This window comes from Ambystoma mexicanum, chromosome 4q (assembly GCF_040938575.1).
Source record: "Ambystoma mexicanum isolate Mex_15411 chromosome 4q, UKY_AmexF1_1, whole genome shotgun sequence".
NCBI classification, from domain to species: Eukaryota; Metazoa; Chordata; class Amphibia; order Caudata; family Ambystomatidae; genus Ambystoma; species Ambystoma mexicanum.
Window position 1 is genome coordinate 703,327,156 of NC_090928.1, and position 26,739 is coordinate 703,353,894.

Consider the following 26,739-nt stretch of genomic DNA (forward strand, 5'->3'; position numbering starts at 1 on the left):
TCAGTTTTAAAGATGACAGAATGACACCATTCTACGAGGCAGTTCTAATAGGTTAAATTAGTTTGGATTAGATTATTTTAACCTCTTAAGTGCCATTGAGGTTCCCCCCCAGTGCCCATGGGTTTTTTTTTAAATTGCGGTATTCACCGCCCAAACCCGCCAGCATTTCCCCCCTCATTAACCCCTTAAGTGCCACCGACGAGCCGGCTCGTCGGTGGCAACCTGGAGCGGTTTTTACCGACGAGCCGGCTCGTCGCTGGCATTTAAAGGGTTAAACTAAAAGATTGGTTTTGGCACAGTGCAAGCTGGGTACTCACACTAGATTTTGGACAGGAATGCGACTTCGTCACAGATCGGGTCAACCGGTTGGACTGGACTCCTGGCGGTTCTCTCGCCATGGGCGATCTCTGCCTGGTTCTGCTCACAGCGATCTGGGTCAGTTATGCTAGCGGCAAAGCACAGCGGTCTGGATCTCTGGTTCTGACAAAAGTTCTTGGCACTGCACAGTGGTCTGGTCTCTGGTTCCGGGTACAGCTCTGCTTTCTGGGTGTTTCTGGCATAGGGTTTTAGCCGGAATCAGACAGCTCAGCCCGGCTGTCTGAATAGTTTGGTTTGGTTCCTAGGTTTTGAAGGCCTGCTGATAGGAGTTCAGCTGTTGGGTTCTAGAGTTCTTGGAGTTTCTGGATGTGAAGTCTGAAATCAGGAAGTGGAGTTGTCTGGCTTCCAGTGGCTCTTTTTATGTGTTTAGAAAGTGGGTGGGTCGGCTAATTCTGCATGCCCAACCCTCTCAACTTATCATTGGCCAGTTCCTCCTCTCTTCCTTGATTGGGGGAAGGAAATGGAGTGTCAGAGTGATGTCAGCCATTTATGATCTATTGAAGAACGCCCCTTTACTTTTGCTTGGAAAATCATTTTTCATAACTACACATACTTCCCAAATATACAGTTGTTTGACATTACATGTACATATTACAGATTACTTGTGGTCCATGCTTGTTCAACTCTGATCTTCCTGGGGGCTTGGATTCAAAAATGACAACTTATTTTTGTTTTTAGTTGGTTTACCAATGTTAAATCTGTATCAAAAATTACACAAATGTACACGCTCCTTCTAAACACAATCCAGTAATTTACTAAGTATCTAGTATAAACCCATTGTCTGTAATATCAATAAATAGCTTGGTTTTGTCTCAGAACATGGTACAAAGTTGATTCAAGTCTTGAATTGTGGGTACATTTCTTAGATTAAGGTTCTCCAAATTGCACATTTTTGTGAGCTTAATACAATATTTTAGAAGCATTTAACTTAAACATATATTTGCTGCAATATGATTCCACAAAAGTGTCTGAGTACGACCCCAGAAACTTGGGAGTACCACATGTCTCTCCTCTCCCAGGCAGGGCTCTGTTTACAGTCCACACTGAAAATCAACATACCGCATTCAATTGCAAGAGTTTACTGTGTCGGCTGAGGTCAGCAGGCCAGGGGGCCACTCTGCATTTGGTTACCATGAACCTGTGATTTCCTGGGCTGATGTGTGGGTCTCTGAGGTGAGAAGGTTTCCCAGCCTCTTGGCTGTTAATGCAATCAGATTGTCTCTGGGAACAGCAGGTGGTTAAGAGTTTTAATTAACAAGCGGGCCTTTGAGGTTTCCAGCTGTCTCAGGAGGCTGATTAGCTTCTGAAGTAGCAGTTCTCCTGTCAGAGTTTAGACCGCTAGCGCCGGTTTGTGGACAAAGCTCGTACTGCACCCATTTTTGGGATCTGTCTTGAATTAATGCATTTCAGTAGAGTGGTCTTGTGCCCATGATTTTAGCAACTTTTTGACATCAATAAAAACGGATTTCGAACAGAGCCATCTTTCTTTGCACTGGTGGGTGGCAGATTAGGTGACCATTTTGGTGTGCGCAAACTGCACGGTTCTCCTGGATTCTGGCGTGAATGTGGGCGGCGACAGCTTATCCCCACATCTACCCAGTCTATTGATTCAACATGGGTCAAAACCCTTGAAAAGCCCCCCCCCGCCTGACTGCGCTTTGATTTCGAGTCGAGGGGGAGTCGGGTGAAGAGGATGTTTTTGATCCACGCGCTGGTATGTCTGCATCATCTTCTTTCAATTCCGTAGATGGCACAGTTCAGCATCTTTTCCTCCATCCGGTTGGATCGATCGGTTCTCCTCGCCGGTCTAATGGGACTATTGGGCGGTACCCCAGGCCCCTCGGATCTCTGCTCCCGGTCCCCGGATCGTTCTCCTTGGTCAGTCTCCATGGTTTCATCTCTCCTAGGATGATAAAGCAAAAGCGGCAATACCTATTCGTAGACATTTCTCCCCCACTATTGATCTAATGGGGCGGCATGTACATTTTATAAATCAAGAGACATAACATTCTTATTTTGAAAAACAAGATGTAATTCAAAGACAGTTGCATACAATAATCATAATATTTTAGAGACTATATGTGGGATATTTTAGGGTTGGAACTGAATTAATCTGGAGTGATCCCCTCTGGTATTGCAGATGACTCCTCCAGTTGCTGCAGAGTGTGCCTGGGATTGCAACACTTTAGCTGATTTATATGGACCCACTTGTCTTCCCCTTCTGCCAGACTACCTTTGGGGATGCGGATCTTATAAGCTACTGGGGAGATTTTGTCTATAATTTCAAACGGTCCCTTCTATGTAGGCAAACATTTTTGCTGTTTGGCCTGGTTCCTTTGGAAATTGTATAGATAGACCCGGTCTCCCACAGTATATTCCTTCCTGGAGGTCTCCAGGTCGTAGTGGGTTTTCATGCTATCAGCTGATCTTTCTAGATTCTGCTGAGCATAGGCAAAAGCATGCTGAAGGTGTTTCCTTAAATTCTCCACATACTCATTAGTTGTGGAGGCATTTATCAGTGTCTGCGCTTGGGTCCTGTAGAGCAAATGCTGGGGAAGCACCATCTTGCGTCCGGTCATCAACTCAAATGGTGACATTTTAGTTGCAGATGAAGGGGTAGATCTGATGGCCATTAGGACCAGACTTTCTGAGCTGTAATCAAATCAGCATCAGGGGTCTCCTTACTCCATTGTGCAGTTGAAAGATCATTGTGAGCATTTGTCTGGGACCTAGTGATAGCAGTGACCTGGATTTCCCCCAACAGGGTCTCAATCTCTATTAGATTTTCCAGTTCTGTCTGGTCCCTCTACTTTGGAATGACCCTTGATCTTCTTCCAGTAGGTGGTCATCCCATTCGAGATGACCAGGTCATCAATGTTTTGGATTAACTTCCCATGTTTCAAGTGTGTGTTATTAGCACATAACATGCCTCTGGTTTTCCAATTAACCAGGTGCTCCACGCGCCCGTTCTGTACATAATCCGAATCTGTGATTATGACCAGTTTGTGGAGTTGATGTTGGACAGCAGCATTCCCTTCGCCGGCCACCAGTTCTTTCTCCCCGTCGTTGTCAACATGGTAAGAGCATCCATCCACATAGACAGTGGGCATTCCCTCACACTTGTCTTCTTCAAAGACTTTGTGGGGGGAATTAAGGTATGCCTCCATGTTGTCCTTGATTTTTAGACTTTCGTCCTCAAGACAGTTTTCTCTGGCACAATCATGCAAGTCAGCCAGACCTTGCGCGAGGGGACTCTTCTTGTTTTGGCCATATCTGACCTCCACAGGAAAGCCTTGCATTGACAGAATCCAGGAAGTAATTTGGGAATTACTCACATTTCAGGCCCGGATTCTGTCACTTTCGAGGTATTGCAGAGGCTGGTGTGGAGTCTCCACTATGATGTGCTCCCCCTGGATGAACGGGCGGTAATTCTTCAATGCCCACACCATTGCCAGGAGTGCCTTCTCACAATCGTTGAATTTTTCCTCCACAGAGGATAAAGTTTTGCTTGCATAGGAGATTACTTTATTGACCTTGTCATGCTTTTGGTATAGTACTGCCGTCAAGCACGTATTAGAGAACCCTGTCTCCAGGAAGAACTCCTTGTTTCTGAGAGGGTAAGCTAGGCAAGGCACTTGTGAGAGGCTTCTCTTGAGTTGTATTACTGCCTCAGATTGTTCTGGACCCCATTCCCACTTGACCCCCCCCCCCTTCAAGAGATGAATCAGGGGTCTGGTGATCTCTGCGTAGCCCTCAATGAACTTTCTGCTGTAATTAGTCAGTCCAAGGAGGCTCCTTAGTTCCCGCAGAGTTGTGGGATCCTTCAGTTTCTTAAGTGCTTCCACTTTCTTTTCTTGGGGACAGAGACCCTGAGGCGTAATCTCATGCCCCAAGAAATTAACACGGGTTCTACACCACTGTGCTTTCTGAAAGGAAAGTTTTGCTCCAGCGGCCCTCAACTGTGTCAGAACATAACGGATCTCCTGTATGTGTTCTTCCACAGATGAACTTTTGATGAGGACATCATGTACATAAGCCAGGTTACCCCTCGCACCCAGTTCGGGCATGGCCTTATGTAGGAAAATGTTGAATTCATTGCCGGAGTTGAGGTATCCGAAGGGAGTCCAGGTTCATGTGTACTGCTGGCCCCCAAAGGTAAAAGCCAGTTTGTATTGGTGCTCCCTACTGACAGGCACGGTCCAGTATCCATTGGCCAGGTCTATTGCAGTGAATACCTGTGATCCCTGAATCTGGGCCAGCCCTTGGTCAATGTACGGCAGAGGCCATTGGGAAGTATGGACCCGTTTGTTGAGCTCCCTAAGGTCGGCACAGAGTCTCCACTGGCCGTTTGGCTTCAATATTCCCAGCACCAGATTATTGAAGGTGCTGGGTCCTGGACAGATTATTCCCCGGGACTCAAGGTTCTTAATTATTTCAGTAAGGGACACCATGGATGTGAGAGGCAAACGATATTGCTTCACAAACACTGGAGTCATTCCAGGGTCAGTGGGAATTGATGTTGTGTGGATGTCGGTGCGACCACAGTCATATGAGTCTACCGCAAAGAGATCTTGGAAATCCAAGTAAACTTGTTTCAACTTTTGCTTCTGTTCCAGAGTCACGCAGGCATGAGCTAGGTTGACTCTCTCTTCCACCATCTGCCTGAAGCCTGGAAAGACTTCTGGTTTTGCTATCTCAGCGGCCTCCTCCAGCTGGGTAGAGAAGTCCCTGGTCAGAGTGCTGACTTGGACTGGAGGCTTCAGGTGGGAAAGGCAGTCCTCATGGACCTGGAAAATCACTTCATCCCTTCTGAAGTCACAAGTCACGTCTTCCTTACCATAAGGGCAAGAAGTGTACACCAGGAAGTTCCCCCCATGCCGGGTAAAGATCCTGCCTGGTGTTGTATTGTCATCACTGTCACTGTCAACACAGTCCTTGGGGATTGGTCCTAACAGTTAATTTCCTAAATCAATGGAGAAATGTCGGTCATCAACCGCCATTCCAATAATGGTGCCTGCGGCTAGAGTAATACTCTTTAAGTCGCTGTTATCCACCTCTATTGGTATGGTGTCATGTTCTATGTTGACTAATGGTGTTGGGTTTGCCCCTAACCTTTGCTGTTGGAGAGAAGCATTTAGATGAATATTAGCATCAGGGTTTTTCAATTTTTGTCCTCTTTTAACTTTCACTTCCAGGGAGAATTGTCGGGTCCTTTCTGGGATGGTGACTTCCTCTTTAATCTGAATTTCAACTGCATAAGGTAGCAATTGAGCTGACCTAAATCCTTTTTCTGGATCATCAAAGCCCATGGGATTATCCGCTAATCAGGACCAAGCTTTGAAGTTTATTAGGTCCAAACTAATGGCAAAGTGATTGAGAATGTCACTGCCTAAGTAAAAGGCGGCATTGACGTCTCGCACGACCCAACAATTATGGACTATGCTCTTGTTGCCAATGGAGATTTTGAGCATTCACCTGCTTGGCAGGAGATGTTTCGAATTGGGTGTTTCCAGATCCATTTCCCATTTATCTATCATTTTGAATGTGGGAATGGCTGGATCTTTTGGGAGTTGGCGGAAACATGGCTTCGCTGATGAAGATCTCACCGTTGTTCACACACACTCGAGCGAGAACAGAGTCCTTCCCATCATTTAACTGAACAGGGATGAACAACTGCTCTCCAATTTGCTGAATATCAGCCAGGCTCTGAGCTGATTTTGCATCTTTCTGGACTATAGGAGTGGGAGTGTCTGATTGTGGATTGGTAAAGAATTTCAGGGTGTTTCCCTCCAGTGTAGAATGCCACCTTAAACTGGAAGGAAGGTTGATTTTCAGAAATAGGGAGGACCCCCCCATCACCAGTCTGTTCTCGTACTGCTATTACTGTAACATCTGGAATTTGGTTGTTCTGGAAGTGAAATTCAACTTGGTCAGATTTTTGTTCAACCATGTGGCAGGTGCCGTTTAAACTAACATGGTTGACACTCTGTTTTAATTTTCTTGGTCGGCTAGTCTGGGTCCAGAGGACCTTGTTCACGCAATCTATTAAGGGTGACAACCTTCTCAGGAGGTCTTTCCCTAGTAAACAAGGGGTGCCCTCTGGAGTCACTACTATTACCGGGTGTGTTGCCCAATTTTGATGTTCAAATCTGCAGTCCCCTCAATGGGAATTTCTTTCCCGTCAAAGTTCTGCAGTTGTCCAGGAAGAGAGGTGAGAGGAATGCTGTATTTATACCCCTTTCCTACATTTAGTTCATCAAAGGCCCTTTTGGACAGAAGGATAGCTTGGGATCCAGTGTCCACCAGTGCCATAATTGTACCCTGCCCCTATACTTGTCCCGGGGCATAGTATCTTCCCTCCTTCTCCTCAAGGGGGCACAGATAATGTTCCCCTGGTTCCATTTCTGGGCCACCCCCCCTTTTTGGAGGCAGTCACCTGGATGGGTTTGAACCAGGGGTTTTCGGTCTGGTTGGTTCTGGGATAGAATGATGGGCGGCGACAGCTCAATCCCCACATCTACCCAGTCTGGATTGGAATCCCTTGGGACCCATTTTCCCTTGGGAGGAGTTCCCCCCATCTCTGAAGGAGAAGATCCTTTTCCCAGGATCCTCTGAGGATCCCTCTCCCTCAAATTGGAAGACCTGTACCTCCTCCACAAAATGGGTCTGTTTGGGTCCTTTGTTTCTCCTACCTCCTCTCTGCTCCTTGGGTGGCAGACTTTCAGGGGTAGGAGATTTGGTTTCCGGTTCCTGGTTTTCCAGGGGCTGTTTACAAGTTGAGAAGGAAGCTTCCTCCAAGGCTTTACACCCCCCTTCCTCTTGTGCCTCCTCTCTGGGAACCGGTGGGTTATCGGGGTGCTGCCCCCGTCATTGTTCTGGAGCACCAGGCCCAGAGTTTGGGGCATTCTGTGCTGGCATGCTCATCTGAGGGTTCTGTTGTGCCCTCAGCATGTGACCCAGATCCCGTGCCATATTTTGGACCTAGCGCTCTAACTGTGAAACCCGCTCAGGCTGATACGGGGTCCTGTTTTCTCCCCTGGGTTGATCCCGGGATGGGTAGCTATCCCTTCTCTGGCAATACCCTGGGTTGGGAAGATTTGGGTACCCCTCCACCCTTGGCCTCCCCTCTCCCGGATTAGGTTGTCTGGGCTCAGGGAATTGGGGAAAGAAGGATGGATGGTTTTGGGGTTGGAAATTGGGTGGATACATGGGAAAAAAGTTCTGCCCAGTGTTTGGGGAATTTCTGCCCTCCTGTGGGAAGTTAGGAGGGAAGTCCCTGGGTCAGGTGCTTGGCTGGATCCCCCCCCTTGGGTTGGAGGAGTCCACACATAACCCAGGATTGGTCTGTTTCCCTTGTAGCAGGGACTTACATAGTCAGGGGAGCGGGGACCCCATTTGTGGGACTACCTCCTCGACTCCCTGTCTGTGACTGGCCCGAGGGCCTTCTGGGCTGTGAATTATTTGGTGCAGGCAGGTTTTTAGGTCCCCCCATCTCTAAATCTAAAACGGGGGCAACCTTTACCTCTGCCACCTTGGCAACACCAGGGGTGCTGTTGGTTTGGGGTTTTTGGGCTGATTCTTATTTTCCACCGGTTTCTGCACCTCATAGATGCGGGTGGCTTGCTCAATGACCCAGTCTAAAGATCTTTTCTCGTGAAAATCTCTCACAAGCTGGGTCATTATGTATTTGGGGAGAGCATGGAAAAATGTGTTGACGAATTCTCTGCTGTCCGTGCGCCCCCTTCTGGTGGTCTGCGCAAAGGCACGCTTCAATTCTTGCACAAATTCTTGTGGGGCCTGATCCTCCCCACATTGCAAATTGTAGGCTGCCTTGTGAGCCTCTTGGGGATTTCTATGTACAGAAAAATGTTTCAAGATGGCCGCCCTATATGTGGACCATCTTGAATGGTTTTGGTCCTCCAGCCCCCCAAAGAAACTGGAGTATTCCGGGGAGAATGTCCATTTGACGTACTGGATGCAGCTACTGCTGTCCTTCAAATGGAAAGTCTCCATCATTTGCTCATAGAGCTCCAAGTGTTCCCAAACAGAATACTTGGCGTTCTTATGATAAGGCGTGATGACACTCCTGATTGCCTTAATCTGTTTTAAGGGGTCCTTAAGCAAGGACCTTTTCACCTTATTGGTCTTTTTGGTTCGGGTAACCCTGGTCCATTCATCCTCTGATTCAGAAGCACTGCTCCCAGAGGTGCCCGTCTGATCTTCCAGTTGTTCCCAGATTCTGCGAGCCTGGGAATAGCTGGCAGAATGTGGGGACCTGATCTCCTGTGTCCTGTGACGCTCAGAGGAGTCTTCAGATCCCTCCTTGCTACCAGGATTTGATGGGTACCCCCCCCACTGACCTAACTGGGCAGAGGTTTTCAGGATGCCCTTAGTGGGCCTACTCTCCTGGGGTTCCCCACTAAATTGCACTGTACTTAGGTGCCCATACCCGGATGCCCGCCCATCCATTCCTGGGTGGTACTGGCCTATGAGCCCCATACTTTTGGCTGGATAGTAATCTGCCATCCCTGTGGCCCTGTGCTCATGTGCGCCAGGGCACATGGGTGTGGCAGAGTCCCGGGACTGGGAGAGATGAAGGCCTCTGGTACTAGGGCTCCTGAGGTTATGCTCAGGCATTTCCCTTTCCCAGCGAACCACATCTCTATCAGCCCCTGCTCCCTGTTGCAATGCAAGAGCCTGCGCTTTCAGTTCCTCAGTTAAGGCCTTACTAGACTCTATCAGTCTCTCCTGCATGGCTACCTGTTGCTGGAGCCTATCATTGTGCTGGCAGAGAGCCTCATTCTCTCTCTGTGCCTCCTGATTGGTCCTGGAGTACTGGGCCAGTCTTTGCTGCAGGAGGGTTAACTCCTGAGTACCATCCCTACTGGCCTGCTCCTTTCTTGCCAGAGCCTCTTCCACCCTCCTGGTGTGCTCTAACACATTCTGATGCTCTTTTTGGAGGTCACCCAGCCCCTGGAGGGCCAAGTGATTTTCTTCAGTTGTTCTTTTTAAATGGCAGACTTCCTGGCCTAAGCTGTCCCTTTCCTGACTAAGAGTCTGCATCTGTGCTGCCAGGTCATCTCTTTGCCTTTGAAAGGCACCAGCTTTCTGGCGCTCCTGATCAAACTCTGCCTGGGTATCCAGGTCTTTCAGGATCAGTTTATTGCTCTCTGCCTTTTCCCTATCTAGGTGGCTTTGCAGGGTAACTACCTGCTCAGCACATGCCCTATTGAAATCGAATTGTTGATCCAGCTTTTTCTGGCTCTGCAGTACGGAGTCCAAACCTTCTTGGTACTCCTTCTGCAAGGCCAGAAATCTGGTATCCTGGTCAGACTTTTCCTGTTGCAGGATACACATGTCCTCTTTGATTTTAATGAGATACTGTCTGCTCTCATTTTCTGACTCCTGGCTACTGTGCATCCTCTGCTCAGAAGAGACCAGGTCAGATTGGTCCTTCTCTAAGATCATCTGTTGCCTATTTGCCAGATCTTGGCTTTCAGCACATTTGTCCTGCATGGCTCCCATATATAGATACAAATATGCCGCTATCCTAACCATCTTGTCGTGTTCATCTTTAGCTTTAGGAGCCATGTATGGTTCACTCAGGGCCACATGTAAGGGACCATGATCTCTCCAGTTATCTAACCCAGTTGCAGTGACCTGTTGTGTGATTGCCTGCAACCACACATCCTGGCCCTGCTCAGTCCATTCACCTCTCACAAATAGCTTATGTAAGAAGTGCTCTCTGGCTATTTTGATGTCTACCAGTGTCGTTATTCTGGAATTTGAGTTCCTTCCTGACTTACAGAAGTTTGTATTTCATTTTGCAAAACAGACTGTTTCCTTAGAGTGTTCCTTTGAGGGGTGCTTTCACAGTGTAAAACAGCGTGGTGATCTAACCGGATATGTGTATCCGGTCAGTTGGCACGCTGTATTAAGCTGCACAAGTGGTAAATCTAACCCAGAATCCCCGGCTACGAGCCCCCACTCTGTAAGCGGATTCAATTCAACACTACAGCTAAGTCAATGCCTAGTCTGGGATGCTGAGGGAAACCCTTATTGATATATTTTTATGCCCAGTTTGTTTACTCTGGATGACAACCCTTATATAACACCCCTCTCTCAGAATCCCCCTGACCCTGCTGAGCCAAGAAGTAGGTTTGTTTTGCAAATTTAAAAGGTTTATTTGAAAATTAAACAATATATTTATATCACACTTTTATAATAAATTAATATTTGATAGCACACTTGTGAAGATTATTTTGATCAACAATGGATAACGTTATAGTGGTACACTCTTTTTAATGGCTTAGAAGTTGATATTCGGAGGATAAAGTAGCTGAGAATGCTCATATGGCTTCAAAGACAATGCAATGATGAATGAAATGCAGTACAGAAAATAAACTTGATATGATTTCAACCAAAACAATGTAATCACTTTTCCCCCTGGTAGCAATTCACCCCCCCCCTTTATGCAATGTAAAGAGATGGAAGGAAAGCACACAGTACTCAGGAATGCAATCAAATATAATTCAGTTCCCCCCTAGCAAGCTTAGAGGAAAACAGGTAGGAGTTTTAAACACAGGCACACAATGCTTTGAATGTGATGACAATAAAGTGAGAAATGTGCTAAAATTGCTTTGAATTCCCTATAGAAGGTTCATGGTAGGTGATCGATACTTGGAATGAGTTCAGGGTCACTTTAGCAATGCTCTATGAATAATTGTCAGGTTGCAAACGAATTTCAGCAAAGGAAAGCAAGGACAAATATTTTTACATGTGGCTGAAATGAAGCAAAATGTCAAATCGCGGCAATTTAGTCGCGTGCGTCCAGCGTAATGACGGGGGCACTATAAGGGGTAGCCTAGAATTTTAGCTTTAAGATGACAAAAAAACCCGCTCCTAGCACAAACGGTTCCAGAGATACAGCCGATTTAGTAAAGGCAGTTTTTTGGATTTGAAATTTTAAAGCTCAGAATGACAGATGACAGTTTTAAGTTTTAAAGATGACAGAATGACAAGATTCTAGGAGGCAGTTCTAATAGGCTAAAATAGTTTGGATTAGATTATTTTAAACTAAGAGATTGGTTTTGGCACAGTGCTAGCTAGGTACTCACACTAGATTTTGGACAGGAATACGCCAGGAATGAGACTTCGTCACGGATCGGGTCAACCGGTTGGACTGGACTCCTGGCGGTTCTCTCGCCACGGACGAGGTCTTCCTGGTTCTGCTCACAGCGATCTGGGTCAGTTCTGCTAGTGGCACTGCACAGCAGTCTGGATCTCTTGTTCTGATAACAGTTCTTGGCACTGCATGGCAGTCTGGTCTCTGGTTCCGGGTAGAGTTCTGCTTTCTGGATGTTTCTGGCATAGGGTTTTAGCCAGAATCAGACAGCTCAGCCCGGCTGTCTGAATAGTTTGGTTTGGTTGCTAGGTTTTGAAGGCCTGCTGATAGGAGTTCAGCTGTTGGGTTCTAGAGTTCTTGGAGTTTCTGGATGTGAAGTCTGAAATCAGGATGTGGAGTTGTCTGTCAAAATGCTCTGCAGAAATTGAAAAAGAAAGTCCTATCTGGCTTCCAGTGGCTCTTTTTATGTGTTTAGAAAGTGGGTGGGTCGGCTAATTCTGCATGCCCAACCCTCTCAACTTATCATTGGCCAGTTCCTCCTCTCTTCCTTGATTGGGGGAAGGAAATGGAGTGTCAGAGTGATGTCAGCCATTTATGATCTATTGAAGAACGCCCCTTTACTTTTGCTTGGAAAATCATTTTTCATAACTACGCATACTTCCCAGATATACAGTTGTTTGACATTACATGTACATATTACAGATTACTTATGGCCCATGTTTGTTCAACTCTGATCTTCCTGGGGGCTTGCATTCAAAAATGACAACTTATTTTCGTTTTTAGTTGGTTTACCAATGTTAAATCTGTATCAAAAATTACACAAATGTACACCCTCCTTCTACACACATTCCAGTATTTTACTAGGTCTCTAGCATAAACCCAGTGTCTGTAATATCAATAAATAGCAGGGCTTTGCCTCAGAACATGGTACAAAGTTGAATCAAGTCTTAAATTGTGGGTACATTTCTTAGATTAAGGTTCTCCAAATTGCACATTTTTGTGAGCGTAATACAATATTTTAGAAGCATTTAACTTAAACATATATTTGCTGCAATATGATTCCACAAAAGTGTCTGAGTCCACCCCCAGAAACTTGGGAGTACCACGTGTCTCTCCTCTTCCAGGCAGGGCTCTGTTTACAGTCCACACTGAAAATCAACATACCCCATCCAATTGCAAGTCTTTTGTGTCAGCTGAGGTCAGCAGGCCAGGGGGCCATTCTGCATTTGGTTAGCATGAACCTGTGATTTCCTGGGCTGTTGTGTGGGTCTCTGAGGTGAGAAGGTTTCCCAGCCTCTTGGCCTGTTAATGCAATCAGATTGTCTCTGGGAACAGCAGGTGGTTAAGAGTTTTAAGTAACCAGCGGGCCTTTGAAGTTTCCAGCTGTCTCAGGAGGCTGATTAGCTTCTGAAGTAGCAGTTCTCCTGTCAGAGTTTAGACCACTAGCGCCGGTTTGTGGACAAAGCTGGTACTGCACCCATTTTTGGGAACTGTCTTGAATTAATGCATTTCAGTAGAGTGGTCTTGTGCCCATGATTGTAGCAACTTTTTGACATCAATAAAAACGGATTTCGAACAGAACCATCTTTCTTTGCACTGGTGGGTGGCAGATTAGGTGACCATTTTGGTGTGCGCAAACTGAGCGGTTCTCCTGGATTCTGGCGTGAATGTGGGCGGCGACAGTTTATCCCCACATCTACCCAGTCTATTGATTCAACATGGGTCAAAACCCTTGACACTTTACACTCCTGGTCTTTGCATGTAAGTTTCACAATGTTATGATCACTCTGAGTAGGATGAAGTGTCTCTAGTTTTGAGCATCTAAGGTGGATTTTACCTGAGACAAAAATGTACTCTAATATGCTCTTTTCATCACCCCATTTCCAAGTAGCCTGTGCTGGAATGTCACCCTGTGAGTGCCCATTCAACATGTGAATGTTGCTGCTACTCAGTTTTTCACACCAGGCTAGGCCTCTCTTTTCCGAGGGGGTGGAGGGTACCTTAATTACAGTAAATACATCCTTTGGACTGAAACAGATGACGAAGTAGGGAGGTACAAACTATTTTGCAATACCCTTATTGAACCCAGCTGCAGGGGAAAACTCCCGGAATATCTGAATCAATTCCCAGACCCAGCATTCAGGGCAGATTTCATGAAAATTCAGCTACACCTCCACAAAACCAATGAAGTTCTAGCAATGATAGATCTGAAGAGGCAAATCAATTCAGATCGCAGATTTTGCAAAAACACCAGCCAAATGGAAAATCTCGTCCACCTCTTCACAGAATATAAGGCCTTCACAACACTGAGGACCTCACACTTTGGACAGCTTCTTGAAGACTATGGGCCTCATTACGACCCAGGCGGATTTCGCGGTGCTAAATGCACCGCGAAGCATGGCGGAAAGCCGCCGATAGTGCCATGGGGGTTGGCGGATTTACCGCCCCATTCCGACCTCGGCGGAGCGGTAAATCCCCAATCCCCATTCTGCCCTTCCCCATTCCCATTTTTGCCCCATAGGGTATAATGGGAGTGGGGAAGGAGTTAATTACGCCACCGTAAAATACGGTGGCGTAATTAACAACGAGGTCCCGTAGCGCCATGGTTTTCTCCGGCTGGTAAAACCAGGCGGAGAAAACCTCCATGGCGCTACGGGAACTCGTAGTATGGCGGAGAGGTACGCCATGCACTACGCTGGCGTAATACCCTCTCCGCCAGGGTCCTAATGAGGCCCTATGTAATGATGATGGCTGAAGAATGGTGGCCACTGCTGCTAAGAGGATGGAAGTTAGGACTATCACTAGCTGCAGTAAAATCTATAATAGACATACTCAATCTAATAGAGGAGAATTGTGATGTAAAATAGGAGATGGAACTTTCAAGATTAATTCAAACTGGAAAAGGAAAAGATGTCACATTGACAAGTGTGATTGTAAGAAATGTCTCTTTTGCTAAGGTTTTTAGATGAAACTAATATGCAAATAAAAAAATGCATCCTTTATATCCTCAAAGCAGTGTATATTTACATCACCACACACCATTGTAGCTGAGTCAGACCACCTTTCGGAGGCTCTGTCCCACAACTCTATTACTGATGGTTGAAAAGATTTTAAAACTTCTGCATTTGCACTCCAGTACAGATTGAACAGCAGAAGCCACAGTGGCCCCCCAAGTACTCCCCTTCAACTTCAAGTACCATTGATTGAATGTATGGGATTGGATAGAACCTTTCCAACACTGTTAGTCAACTGCAGTTTTTAACTGCAATCAGCAGCCCTAGCATTAGCCTTCCCTTCCGACCCTTTGTGGCATAATTCAGGTACACCATAAACCCACCCAAAGTCAGTGGATTGATCATCCTAGTCTCTTGCAGACAAATCACATCATAAAAGTCAGATTTGAGAGCCCCACTACCAAACAAATCTTTTGGAACCTTTCAATGACTAACAATTTCATGTCTTCTTGACTATGATTCTTTTTCAACAAAATGTGTGAATAACGGTGCAAGCATTCTTTTTTGTTTTCTGTCAAAAAAACGATTGTTAGTGTGTGTCTACATATCCTACTATCTAAATTCTTTGGTGGGTAAAGTAAACTTTACTTTAATCTTTGTAAAGTGCTACATATCCATAGGCCTCAGAATGCACAACTCTTACAAACTCGTGTAAACTGACAAACTGAACATATTCTGCATTCCTGGTGATCCCTCACAGGATCCAAATCACAGAGTCAAATCACTCTTTTTACATTTGTCAGGCTCATGCAAAATCCTGACTGTTTGTTTTCAGCTGTTTCATTTTTAAAATGGTTTCACAACATTAGTTTCAAACACTTAATAATTAGTAATATATGGACATTTTCTAAAATTAAATTTCTCAATTTGTTGAAAATGCTATCACACAACCTTTTCTTCCTTTTTGGACCTTGCAATCTAATGTAGCAACATATCTCTATAAATATCTCTCTTTTCTGTAACATGGACTTGGGATGCCCACTTTTCTTCAAATGTGGTGTAATCATTTAAGTTTGGCAAGAAGTCCTCTAGAGTGGAGCAAATATCTCCTTTTTCTCAAGTACTCACCAAAAGGTCTATAATCCATAACTGCAGCCAGGGGATGCCTACAGAAATGGAGTGTAGTATTCCATTAAGTTGAATATCTGTCAGACGTATATTTAGCTTATCGCCATCATTTTTGATAATCAGTTCCCAAAATGGCATCTGTTCATTATTTACATACAGTGCAAACTTATATATTGGCAGTGGTTTGTGAGGAAACATTTCTCTTTTAACAACTTTCCCTCTATAGTTACATGGACTCCCAAACATCTTGCTTTTGTTTTTGAACCTGTCTTGACTTTTCACAGGGAAGTGAAACCTTCAGCTTCACTCTCCTGGCCTTTGCTCATTTTGTTAGAGGGAAACCAATCCGTCCTTCAGACTATCAATACTAGGAAACTATGTTTCCCTTTGGTCTTTTACTTTTGCCAACTTTTTAACCTTGCACACAGCACCTTACAATGCAGTGCAATGAGGAAACCTTTAAGTCACCTTCGTCTTTTACACTTGGTCTTTGTGGTTAATTTTAAATGTGCCAAAAGACAGTCTGGTGGCATCAATTACATGTTTACCATTGTATTATTTATATCATGCACATTTGTGTTTGCCACATATTACTACTAAATATGACAAGTGCCTTACAATGGCAATGGTATGAAATTTCTGCTTGTTCTTTGGCCATATTGTTGTTTGATTTTCTTCCAGGTCAGGAAATCACACATAAGGTCATGAACTAGCCAGCTTTCAAAGGCTAGTGGTGCCTGTGTGTGTGTGTTCTGGTTCAGGAAGGGAGTGGGACTGTCTGGGCCAACTGTACATCCATGGTACCTGAAAGTCTGGGTGTGGTACATGAGTGAAACCAATAGTGGTCCCTGATTGGCCCCCTGCTGGCCGTTTGAATGTTGCTGATCCTTAACATTGGTGGGCTGGGATTTGTTTCAAGTCAGGATTTTGGGTAAGAAAAGGATTTCTGCAGCCAATTACTCTAATTAGCATTGTAGAAAACAATCCTGTGCAGAAGAACAGCTGACTGAAGATCCGAAGTAGACTTCTCAAGAGGCCAGGCATCCCTTCCTACATCTGGCCCGCTAATGCCCTGTTGGACTATTTGATCCGCAAAGGCCCTGTGTGGTGTTTAAACCTCTGGGCTCGTGAGACCAAACAGACTCAATGTGTTCCTGAGGATTCAGCCATCCTGAACCTTCAGAAGTGTCCCTTGACCATCTTGTGCACTGACCAGCTCTCATGTGGGCTTCCGAGCAAGAACCGTTGCATTCTGCGTTTGCAGCTGTGAACTTAACATGTTTTGTAGGTTGCCTTCCAGCTTGAAAGGATCCTTCTCTGGAAGATCCTCTTGAATGGTGACTGGAAGGATGCCTGCCAACATCTGTGTGCATAGGCCGTCACTGAAACTCACCTATCCCTCTCTTGCGAAGTATCCTGAAGAGGTGTGCATTAGTGATTCTGCATGTCTCTACCACTAAGGGTTTTATTTTGCTGCTGGACCCGATCAGAAGAATTCTTGCACCTGCAGCTCCTGGGCACCTCTCACTGGAACCAACATCAGAATGCACTACCTTGAGCGAACAACCACCCCCCCCCAGTCGACCCATCCAGTCCTCTGGGAAAATCAGAGTCAGGAAGGTAAGTAAACACGCATTTGTCTCCCCCTGTCCTCCGTAGGATAACATTGAGATCAAGTCTCTTTGTAGCTCTCCATTCCACTGATTTTGATCGTTGCACCTGGGCAGTGAAACCTGAAAGATAAGAACACATTTTTAATTAGCAGTACATTTGTTGCATCTATTTTATTGAACAATTCACCAACACAAGTACTTTGCATGAATCGGATATATTCAGGGGAGACGCATTCTCTTCATAGGGATTGGACTTCTGAAGCTAGGGCATATATTTTATGACTTGGTTCCATCTTACTGCATCACTTACCTTCTTTTATGGATTTAAGTCATTGAATGCATTTTAAAACCATATGGTGACAGTATATATGTTTATTATTGAGTGTTGTGCAATATTCTCACATGCTTATTTTATTTTCTAGTGTGTGTTTTGGGCCTTGAATAAATATAGTATTTTTGTACATTCCTGTCTAAATTGAATTGCAGTGTGCTTCACTGTGTGGACTCATTATGGACACCCGACCCACAAGCATATCCTTGACTGCTTTCCATTTCTACCTTGATTTGTATTTTGGCAATAGTTCACTATAACTAGGATGCCTCCTAAAATCTCTCCACCAGGGCAAATTCTAGAAATACATCTTAACAGTTAGTTATAAAGCGCATTCACCAAATCGCTTTACATCAAAAATATTTACATACAATATCACCCAACTGAAGTTGGTACGCATTTATAGACCTTGAAAGGAGAAAAAGGTTGATTTAGCCTTGTCGGGATTTGAAACTGCAACCTTCAGATCACACACAGATAAAAGCTGTGAGCGCCTAACCCGCTTTGCTATCTTACCAGCTACAATATATTTATATATATGATAGGGATATACTATAGGGTGGTGATAGCCACAAGTTGGTTCAGGTGAAACCTAGCATCCATAGGAAAAGCAATGATTCTATGGTTAATAACTTTACTTTTGAGCCGTTGGACGGATCACCATAGCATTTACCTTTCCTATATTAAAGCTCGGCACCCAGGAGTGAAATGTTTTGTGCAAATCTATGTTATGGTTCAAAGATATAAAGGGTAATAAAATGGGTGTTTTTTCACTTTTCCATTCATTTTCCTATAGGGAAAATTTCACATTTTGCTTCCCGCACAGCCCCAACTGTGGCTTTGCACCAAATAAGAAACAGTCAGGCACAAAGCACTGAAAGGAAATCCTTTGTTGGTTTGGCAGAAATCTGTCCAGTAGTTTCTTTTATAATGTAGCATAGAGACGGGTGCCCTGTAGCCATAAGGTTAGTAATATCTCCCATCGTGCATTGCTGTTGCAAGCTTTTTCATTTCTGAAAGATCGCCAATTGTTGATTCGAGAATCAAGTCCCGAATTGACATTGGAACGTGCTCTAAAGTTATATAAAGGGTGTTACTTAGGGTGTTTTGGCAGCAGGGAGGAAGGGTGAATGGTGAAGGATTTGGGCTTGTGGATAGCATAGTTTTGATTTTTTTCCTGAGATTTTTGTCGAGATCGGGAAGTGAGATGAACAGCAAAAAGAAAGAGTAAATACTCGAAAACTATGATACACTGTGATGTGATAACCATTGCTGTAGCTATATAGGGAAAGATGGGTATTTCAAGTTAATTTAGGACTTTTGGTGGGGAAATATATATAAAAAATGCTTTTTAAATTAACTTAAAATGTGTAGGGGTTATATTATGGTGATTTAACATTCTGTGTTTGTGTATTGAGATTGATAACTGTTTTATTTAACTTTGTTTTGTGAATATAAAGTGTGTCAGTGAGACACATTCATTGGTGAGACGTGGTTACATTATGTTTTGTTTTGATTGGATGAGGTTTTCTCGTGATCCGAAGGAATGCTTCTCAGTTCAGTGTTCTCTTTGGAGTGACTCTCTGAGTCAAGCTTTGTAAAGAAGTTGTAAAATTTGATTTTAAGATTTTTAAATGTTTGAGGAACGATGAGTATGCTATGTTAAAAAGGAGAATTATCAAACTTAAAAAATGGAATTGCGATGTTTTTTAGAGAAGTTTATTTTCTGAAAGTAAAAGATGAATGAGTATCTGTTCGAGAACTGTGATCCTAGATCAAAATAGTATATTTGTATATTAGAAATCAATGGTGTTGTGTTAAATGTATTATTCTTATATTCATATGAAAAAAAGAGTTCACAATGATGGGGTAGTGTTGCAGCATAAGCTAAAGGTAAGTTTTGTTTTTTTCTCATTATGTCCCTGGAAAGGGGTGCTAGCCTATCAGGATGCTCAGAACTTGGGCGGCAGGCTGCATTTGCTGGTGTAAGCCTGCATTACGAGCAGCGTGAGTGCTGCTGGCCAGTGTCCCCTGCCCATCCTTCCCCTCCCTGCTCCTCCCTCACCTCTTTGCACCCATGTAGTTTCCTATGCAGGTGCTAAGGGTGTTTAATAAAATCAAAAAACAAAACAATCTTTACCCTATGGTGTGACGATGTGCCATGCTGTACCTTTAGCAGTCAGTTTCCCTGTTGATGATGTCACAGTCATCAACAGAGAAAATGGATTTCAGGAAGTAGGACATGTCTCTGGAGTGCACCACAAGGTAAGTCTCTATTCTTTCATTTAAAGACCCTTAGCACCTCTGTAGGAATCTGCATGGGTGCTAATGGCAATATAATCTATAGCAGTGGGCTGAGACTGCTGGTAATGGTACTGTTGCCTGCATTAAGGCACGCATTTTTCATATGGGCTTTTAACTTGGGTGCCAGTGGGTAACAGTAGGGTTAGTCTGTTGCTGTTGTGCTTAATGTTAAACCCACCCCCTCCTCATTTAGATAATTTTTTAAGCTTTTAGGCTGGTCCTAGAAAGAACCGTTTTGGGATTAAGGAGGGGATGGGAGGAGGAGGAGGGAGTGGATGTAGTAAAGATAGGTGGAAAGTAGACAAAGTTTTATATTATTTTAGTTTTTTGTTTTATTAACTAACAATCAGGTAAAAACAAACCAGAAAAGGCGAGTAAGAAACTCTCTAAAAAACACTTGTGGCAATTTCAACCATGCTCCACCCAGGAATTCTCAATTGCTCAAAAGTGTTTGCATTAACTGCTATTGGCATTTATCACTTCTTGCAGGGGAAAGCACCACATAATGGAGACCTGCATTGGTGTGGAGGGTCCAACGCAGTGGTGGCAGAGAAGACACTTCCATCAATGGGACCAGAAGAAGTCAATGGGAGAGGTCATGACGATAATGCAGTTGGTGGTGTTGGTTCTGCTTCCTCTATGGCCTGTGAAAGTGCAGGTCCGTTGGTGGATTGCAGGGCTTTGAAACCAATGTGGATTGCATGTTGACGAAACCTGCTCCTGAAACGTTTGTCCATTTGTCTGCACTGGTAAAAAATCAAGTGGTTGACGAACAATGCAGTGCCGTACAGAATCCTCCCCTTTGCACTTTTCCACAAAATGTGCACTGTCCCATTTCGACATTCGACAGTGGAGTATCTTTCAGTACCTTGAAGTACTACCAGCACAGGGAAGGTGTGAAACTCCTGCAGTAGTATTTCGTGGGTTCAGCTGTCTTCTCTACCAATTCAACATCCTTTGATTCTTCAGGGACAACAATGAGGTGCCTCTGAATTGTATGTCTCCATTTCCAGAAAATAATAAAAAAGAAAAATCTAAAGAAAAAACTAAAATGAATACAAAAAGGATCAAAAAATCCTTAAAAAGGGAATACAAATAACAGAAACCAATATAAAGCAAACAAACCAACAGAAAGTACAACAAAGGGAGAACACACTGGGAAAAAATGTTGGAAGGAAAAAGTACTCTTTGAACATATAGGACAGTCAAAGTTTGCACTGTGCTTATCATGAGAAAATGTATGGTTTTCAGGATTATTTGTATGTGATTCACGATGTGTGTGTCTATGAACCAATCAGCTCTCAGATTTCACCACATGCACGTGCCCTTAGGCCAATCTATTCATAGATTTTTTTGTATGCATGAATGATACATGGGTGTCATAGTCCAACATGTGTAGTGGAATATTGGCTACAAACTCCTACACTAAAATTATTGTAACTTTTGCCCATCGGGTACATTAGCCTCTCTGGTCCTGATTACTATGTGTCCTCACAACATGAAAGTGTTTTTAACATTGTTGACCATTGCAGGCTACCTGCTCTAGCATTTACTATTTTACACAGTTAACACCTAGAATTTGATTTGATTTGTTTGTCATTGTTGATCTCCTGGATGTTAGCCTTAGCAGTGCATGGCAGTGGCGTGATTTATGATTGCATAGCTTATCATAACCATCAAATTTAGTTGGTTTTTCAATTTTGACTTGCAACCATAACGTCCCTTTAACAACGCTTAGCAATGCATTTTATAGGCTTTTATTAGTGCAACTTAAACATAACATCCCTTTAATAACATTTTCACAGTGAATTTCATAGGTTTATATTAGTGAAACGTAACCATAACATATCTTTAACAAAGTTTTTACAGTGAATTTCATAGGTTTTTATTACTGCAACTTAAACATAATGTCCCTTTAACAATGTTTTATCACTGAATTTCAATGGTTTTCATAAGGGAAAATGCTTCATGATGTTACATATGTATATAAGTTATAAATAATTCCTCTTTTAACATATATGAAAGGACTATAATCTTCCTTTAACAAACAGATTTTTTGCAGCCATACTGATGTGTGTCGTTTTAAGCAGCACATGCTAGGGATGCAAGCCATGGATGAATTGCCTATGGCATGAGGCTTGACCGTGACCACAGCCCCACCAAACTACCTCTGTTATCCACTGAACATAGCCTGCACCCTGGTCCAGTGTCCACTATACACTCATAATGTAACCAATGGCCACTGCTCATGACTTGCTGCCATGGCAGTCTCCACAATCCATGGGGAATGGGCTTCAGCCATGTTGCAGACCCCAATAAGCAAATTCGAGTAGACATTTGTCCTTGCCGAGTGCCACCCCCACTGCCTAGGCACCAAAGTTGTATAACTAATTTGTCATACTTCCAGGTTTGCTGTAAATCCCACCAGTACTTTGGGTTGTAACCATGAGCAGATTTGTTTTGCCATCCATTGAAGCATTTTCCCATTTCAAAAGTGTTACCACTTAGCCAGTCCCTGGTGACCATGCCTACTAAAACACGATTGCGGGTCCCTTATGGCTATGGCCAAGACAATCTGGCCACTGTCCTGGGCCACATGCTATGCCTCAGGCACCAAATTTAGATCACTATCTTTTGTACCTACATTTTGACACTTTGCAATAAATAAAATACAGGACAGATTTACATGTTTAAAGTCCTTGCCAATTCAACTTGCACAATTTATCTGCAAATCTGTCCAACATTCGGGCTGTAGCTTTGACTAGAATTGTTTTTCCCATTCAAGCCTAGACCGATTTCAAAATAGTTTGGAAGCCCCATATAATTTAGTCCCCTTTGATGAAATCCTTTCAATCTTTGCAACAGCTGTTTCAAGTCTGGTCTAGAATCATTCTGCAAACTGGTGTGCTGGTTCGTCAAACAGCACCAAAGTTCTAAGCCATTTAAAAATGTTGGTACCCACCCTCTAATTTTGCCTCCTCTTGATAAGATACCACAGAATTTTGCAACATTATTCAATGTTGGGTCTGTATTTGTATTGCAAAATTGCATAAAGTTCATTGACTGGCCCCAAAGTTATGAGCCATCTAATAACTGCTCTTCACCGACCCTGTAATGCACACATATGCACGGATGACCTCGAACACTTGTCAAGTTTGCAAACATCAGAGCAATGTCCTCGAACATCAGGAGAAAAAAACACTTGATTTCTGGCTTTCTTCTGGACATATCCCATCTCATCCACATCACCTTTCACCTCACCAGAGATTACTTCATTTGTTTTACAAGTTTAATGTTGTGTTTCTAAATATTTGATTGCCACAAGGTTCGTGTATTATAGGCGCAGTTTGTGAATCCAACTTGGCGTCAGTTTCAAATGTTTTGTCGCACGTCCCATTTCTCAATTGACCAATCAGCAGCGGTGTATGATGTCCGCAAGCAATACGCTGCTCTCTGATCGGTCCAGAGACACCAAATTAGGAAGTGTGTCCACACCGGATGGAGATATCACAATTAGTTTTTCCTTCTTTTTACTTTCTTTTTGGGCATTTAAAAAAATAATGTGCTGGACGGAGCAACATTGGTGCAAATCTGTACAGTGGTTTGGGCTGTAGCAGCAAGCCAAAACAATTTCCATTCATGTCTATACGGATTTCAAATGTTTTGGGACTCCCACCTATAACCCCCCCGGCCCTTTTTCAAAATCCCACAAAACCTAGGCAGGATTAAAATAGCTCTTCCTGTAAAATGATCAACTTAATCATAACTTCCCTGTAATATATACAATCTGTAAACAAACAAAGAGGTTAAAGAATTGAACCACATGCTGCACTATATCCCTGCTGTAAGGATGTTGAGCATCTTTATACAATTTGTTAAAATATAAAATGCTGGTAACTTTGGATTTTTACATTTAAGTAAAGTATATTCATCCCATGTATTACATCTCTCAATGTAGGCATCTTCTGCAATTTGTTCTATTTTCTTCTGAATATCTTTGCCAAGCTCTCTATTAAGGGGTACATAAAGTTCTGTATTATTTAAAAGTATCAAAGATTCTTCATCATATGCAGTTGTACTTTGTAAGATAATTCCCCTTCTTTTCAAAATAATTTTAAGTGCAGTGTATGCATCAAAAGACACATTGGACCTCATTACGACCCAGGCGCTAATGGGTTAACGGTGCCATAAAAGGCTGTGGCGCCGTTAACCTATTAGCGCCTAATTACGAGGTCCCTTTGCGGGACCCGACCTTAACGGCTGGTTTAACCAGCCGTTAAAGTAGGGACCCGCAAAGGGACCTTGGTGCTAAGTACGGTGGCGCAGTTTGCGGCACCGTACTTAGCGCCTTCCCCATTCCCATTGAGCCCTATGGGGAAAAAATGGGAAGGGGGAAGGGCCATGGCGGCATGGGGAATTACCGCCCCGCCAACCTCATAATGGGGTGGTAATTCCCCATTCCGCCATGGCGGACACCGGCCTGGACCATGATGCTAATAGCACCATGGTCCTCCGCCTGGGTTGTAATGAGGCCCATTATATTTTAACTACTGTTGTTGATCCATAATCTTATGTACTCCTTTTATTATAATAAGTTCAAGGGTTCAAACTTCCGTGGGCGTACCTTTATCCAAAAGCAAGACAGCTGACTTTGCTCCTTAGTTTGTTGTATCTATTGGTCTCTTTATACATTCATTACCCAAGAAGATCGCTTTGATTAGTATTTTCTGTCGGAACTGCATACATTTTATTTCAAGATGTTTATTAGATGGAATTTGTTTTGTTTAAAAGATAAACATTTATCTAGTGAACTAATCAAAGATGGATACATGGGTTTATGAGTTAAATTGAAATAGAGCATGCTGAATTCATCCACAACTAATGTCCGTATGCATGATGACTTGTTTGAAAAATAAAGCATGTTGCATTGGATGTTTATTCCCATTGTTGATATGCTAATGAGATTGTTGTTGTTGAGACCTTCCCCACCCCCTTGTTTGAGCTCTACCTATAATAGGATGATTATTGGAATTGATTTTCTCTATTTCATAACTGCTCCTCTGTTGGACATCATAATCACCATTTTAGTTAGAAGGTGTTGTGTCTGAAAATGTAGCCCAATTTGTTGGGAGCAGATTTTCTTTTCATCCCAGTTGAAGAATATTCTTATTCCCAGTGTGTTCTATACGCATAATCAACATTTGGAAACACTTTTGGAAACTCATTACGAGGTAGGAGGTAAGGGATTACCAGCACTGGTAAGGGTGCAGGTGCCAGTAATCCCTTACCTCCATATTCCGAGGACCCTTAGCGGGTCCCTTCCTTAAAACCTGGTCTGACCAGGTGTTAAGGACGGCACCCGCTAAGGGACTTCAGAGCTAATAACCATACCGCGAATTGCGGTACCATTATTAGCTACATCCCCATTCCCATTGAGCCCTATGGGGGCTGAAATGGGAATGGGGAATGGTTCTCACAATGGGGATTTACCGGGTCATCCAAGGTTGGAATGACCCGGTAAGTACCCATTCCGAGAACCCGGACTCGGTATGCGTTAAGGGAGTAGCCATGGTGCTAATAGCACCATGGCTACCTCCTACCTCATAATGAGGCCCAATGTCCTTGTTAAAATTACTTAAGCTGCGTTTTTTTGGTTTCCAGTTCTATCATTAGTTTTGAAGGTCTCAAATTCTTCAATATGTTTATTGATGGAATCTAACTTGTATTTAACATCTATCTTTGATGAATGTGCCACTGTGAAAGGTTTGCTCAGTCTTTTCCATGTCAGCTAAACATATTGTGAGTCTCTTTTTGTGAGGTCATTATGTTGAGTACAAGTGATTGCATTTTCTGGCAATATGGCTAAATTAAAAAAAAATATATAAACCATTTTACATTTCACTGCATTATGAGCAAATCCAGCATGATAAACGTTCTACCTTGGAGATATTGGTCTACATTGCTAAGCAGGAATTCATCTTATCCCTCCCATTCTACATTATTGCATTTAAAACAGAATAGTTTTAACTCATCTTTTGAAAAAAACCATATCACAAATCTGAAAAATGCTCCATCATATTCCATTTGGAAGGCTTCAGGCACATCCTCTGACAAACTGGTCTGCCGCCTTCTCCAAAAAAAATACAGACTCTCTGTCCTCTCCAACAAGAGGGTCCATATTCAAGCCTGTGTCTCTGAAGCCTCTATCAAAATGGCCAAACTCTTTAAAATCTGCAAGGAGCTGGCCAGTCCTGCTGCAGTCTACACATCTCCTGTTCCCTCCCAGGCCCTTGGTGTGGCTGTGGCCTCTCATGTCACCACTGAAACTCAGGACATCTTGTCCTTGCTTTCCTCTTCCTGTCCCTCTCTCAGGCCCTCTTCGGCCACCTCTCCCTCTCCTCTTCCTTTTTGCTCCTTCTCTATGATTACACGTGACAATGTTTATAGACAAGTCCGATCTATGAAAGTGTCATCCAAACAGGTGCTCCCCTGCTCTTCCAGAACCATCAAGGGCCACATTGCCACTCTCGCTTCAGCCTAGGCCCATGTCTGCAATCACTATTTTGCACTGGAATGTTCACCTCTCTCCTCAAGCACTCCCTTGTGTAACCCCTGCTAAAAATGCCTTCTGCCCATCCTACCTGTCGTGCTAACTACTGCATGATTTCTATTACTCCTTTCCTGGGCAAACTCCTGGAAAATCTGGCCATCTACCAGCTTACTCTCCACATGACTCTGTTGGTTGTCTAAATGACCATCAGTCTGGCTTCAGAGCAGCCAAAGGCACAGAAACTGCTCTTCTGAACACCCATGAAGATCTGCTCTCTAATTTTGATTCCAGCCTACCTTCTGTCCTCATCCTCCTTGACCTTTTCTCTGCTTTTGACACGGTCAATCACGCCCTCC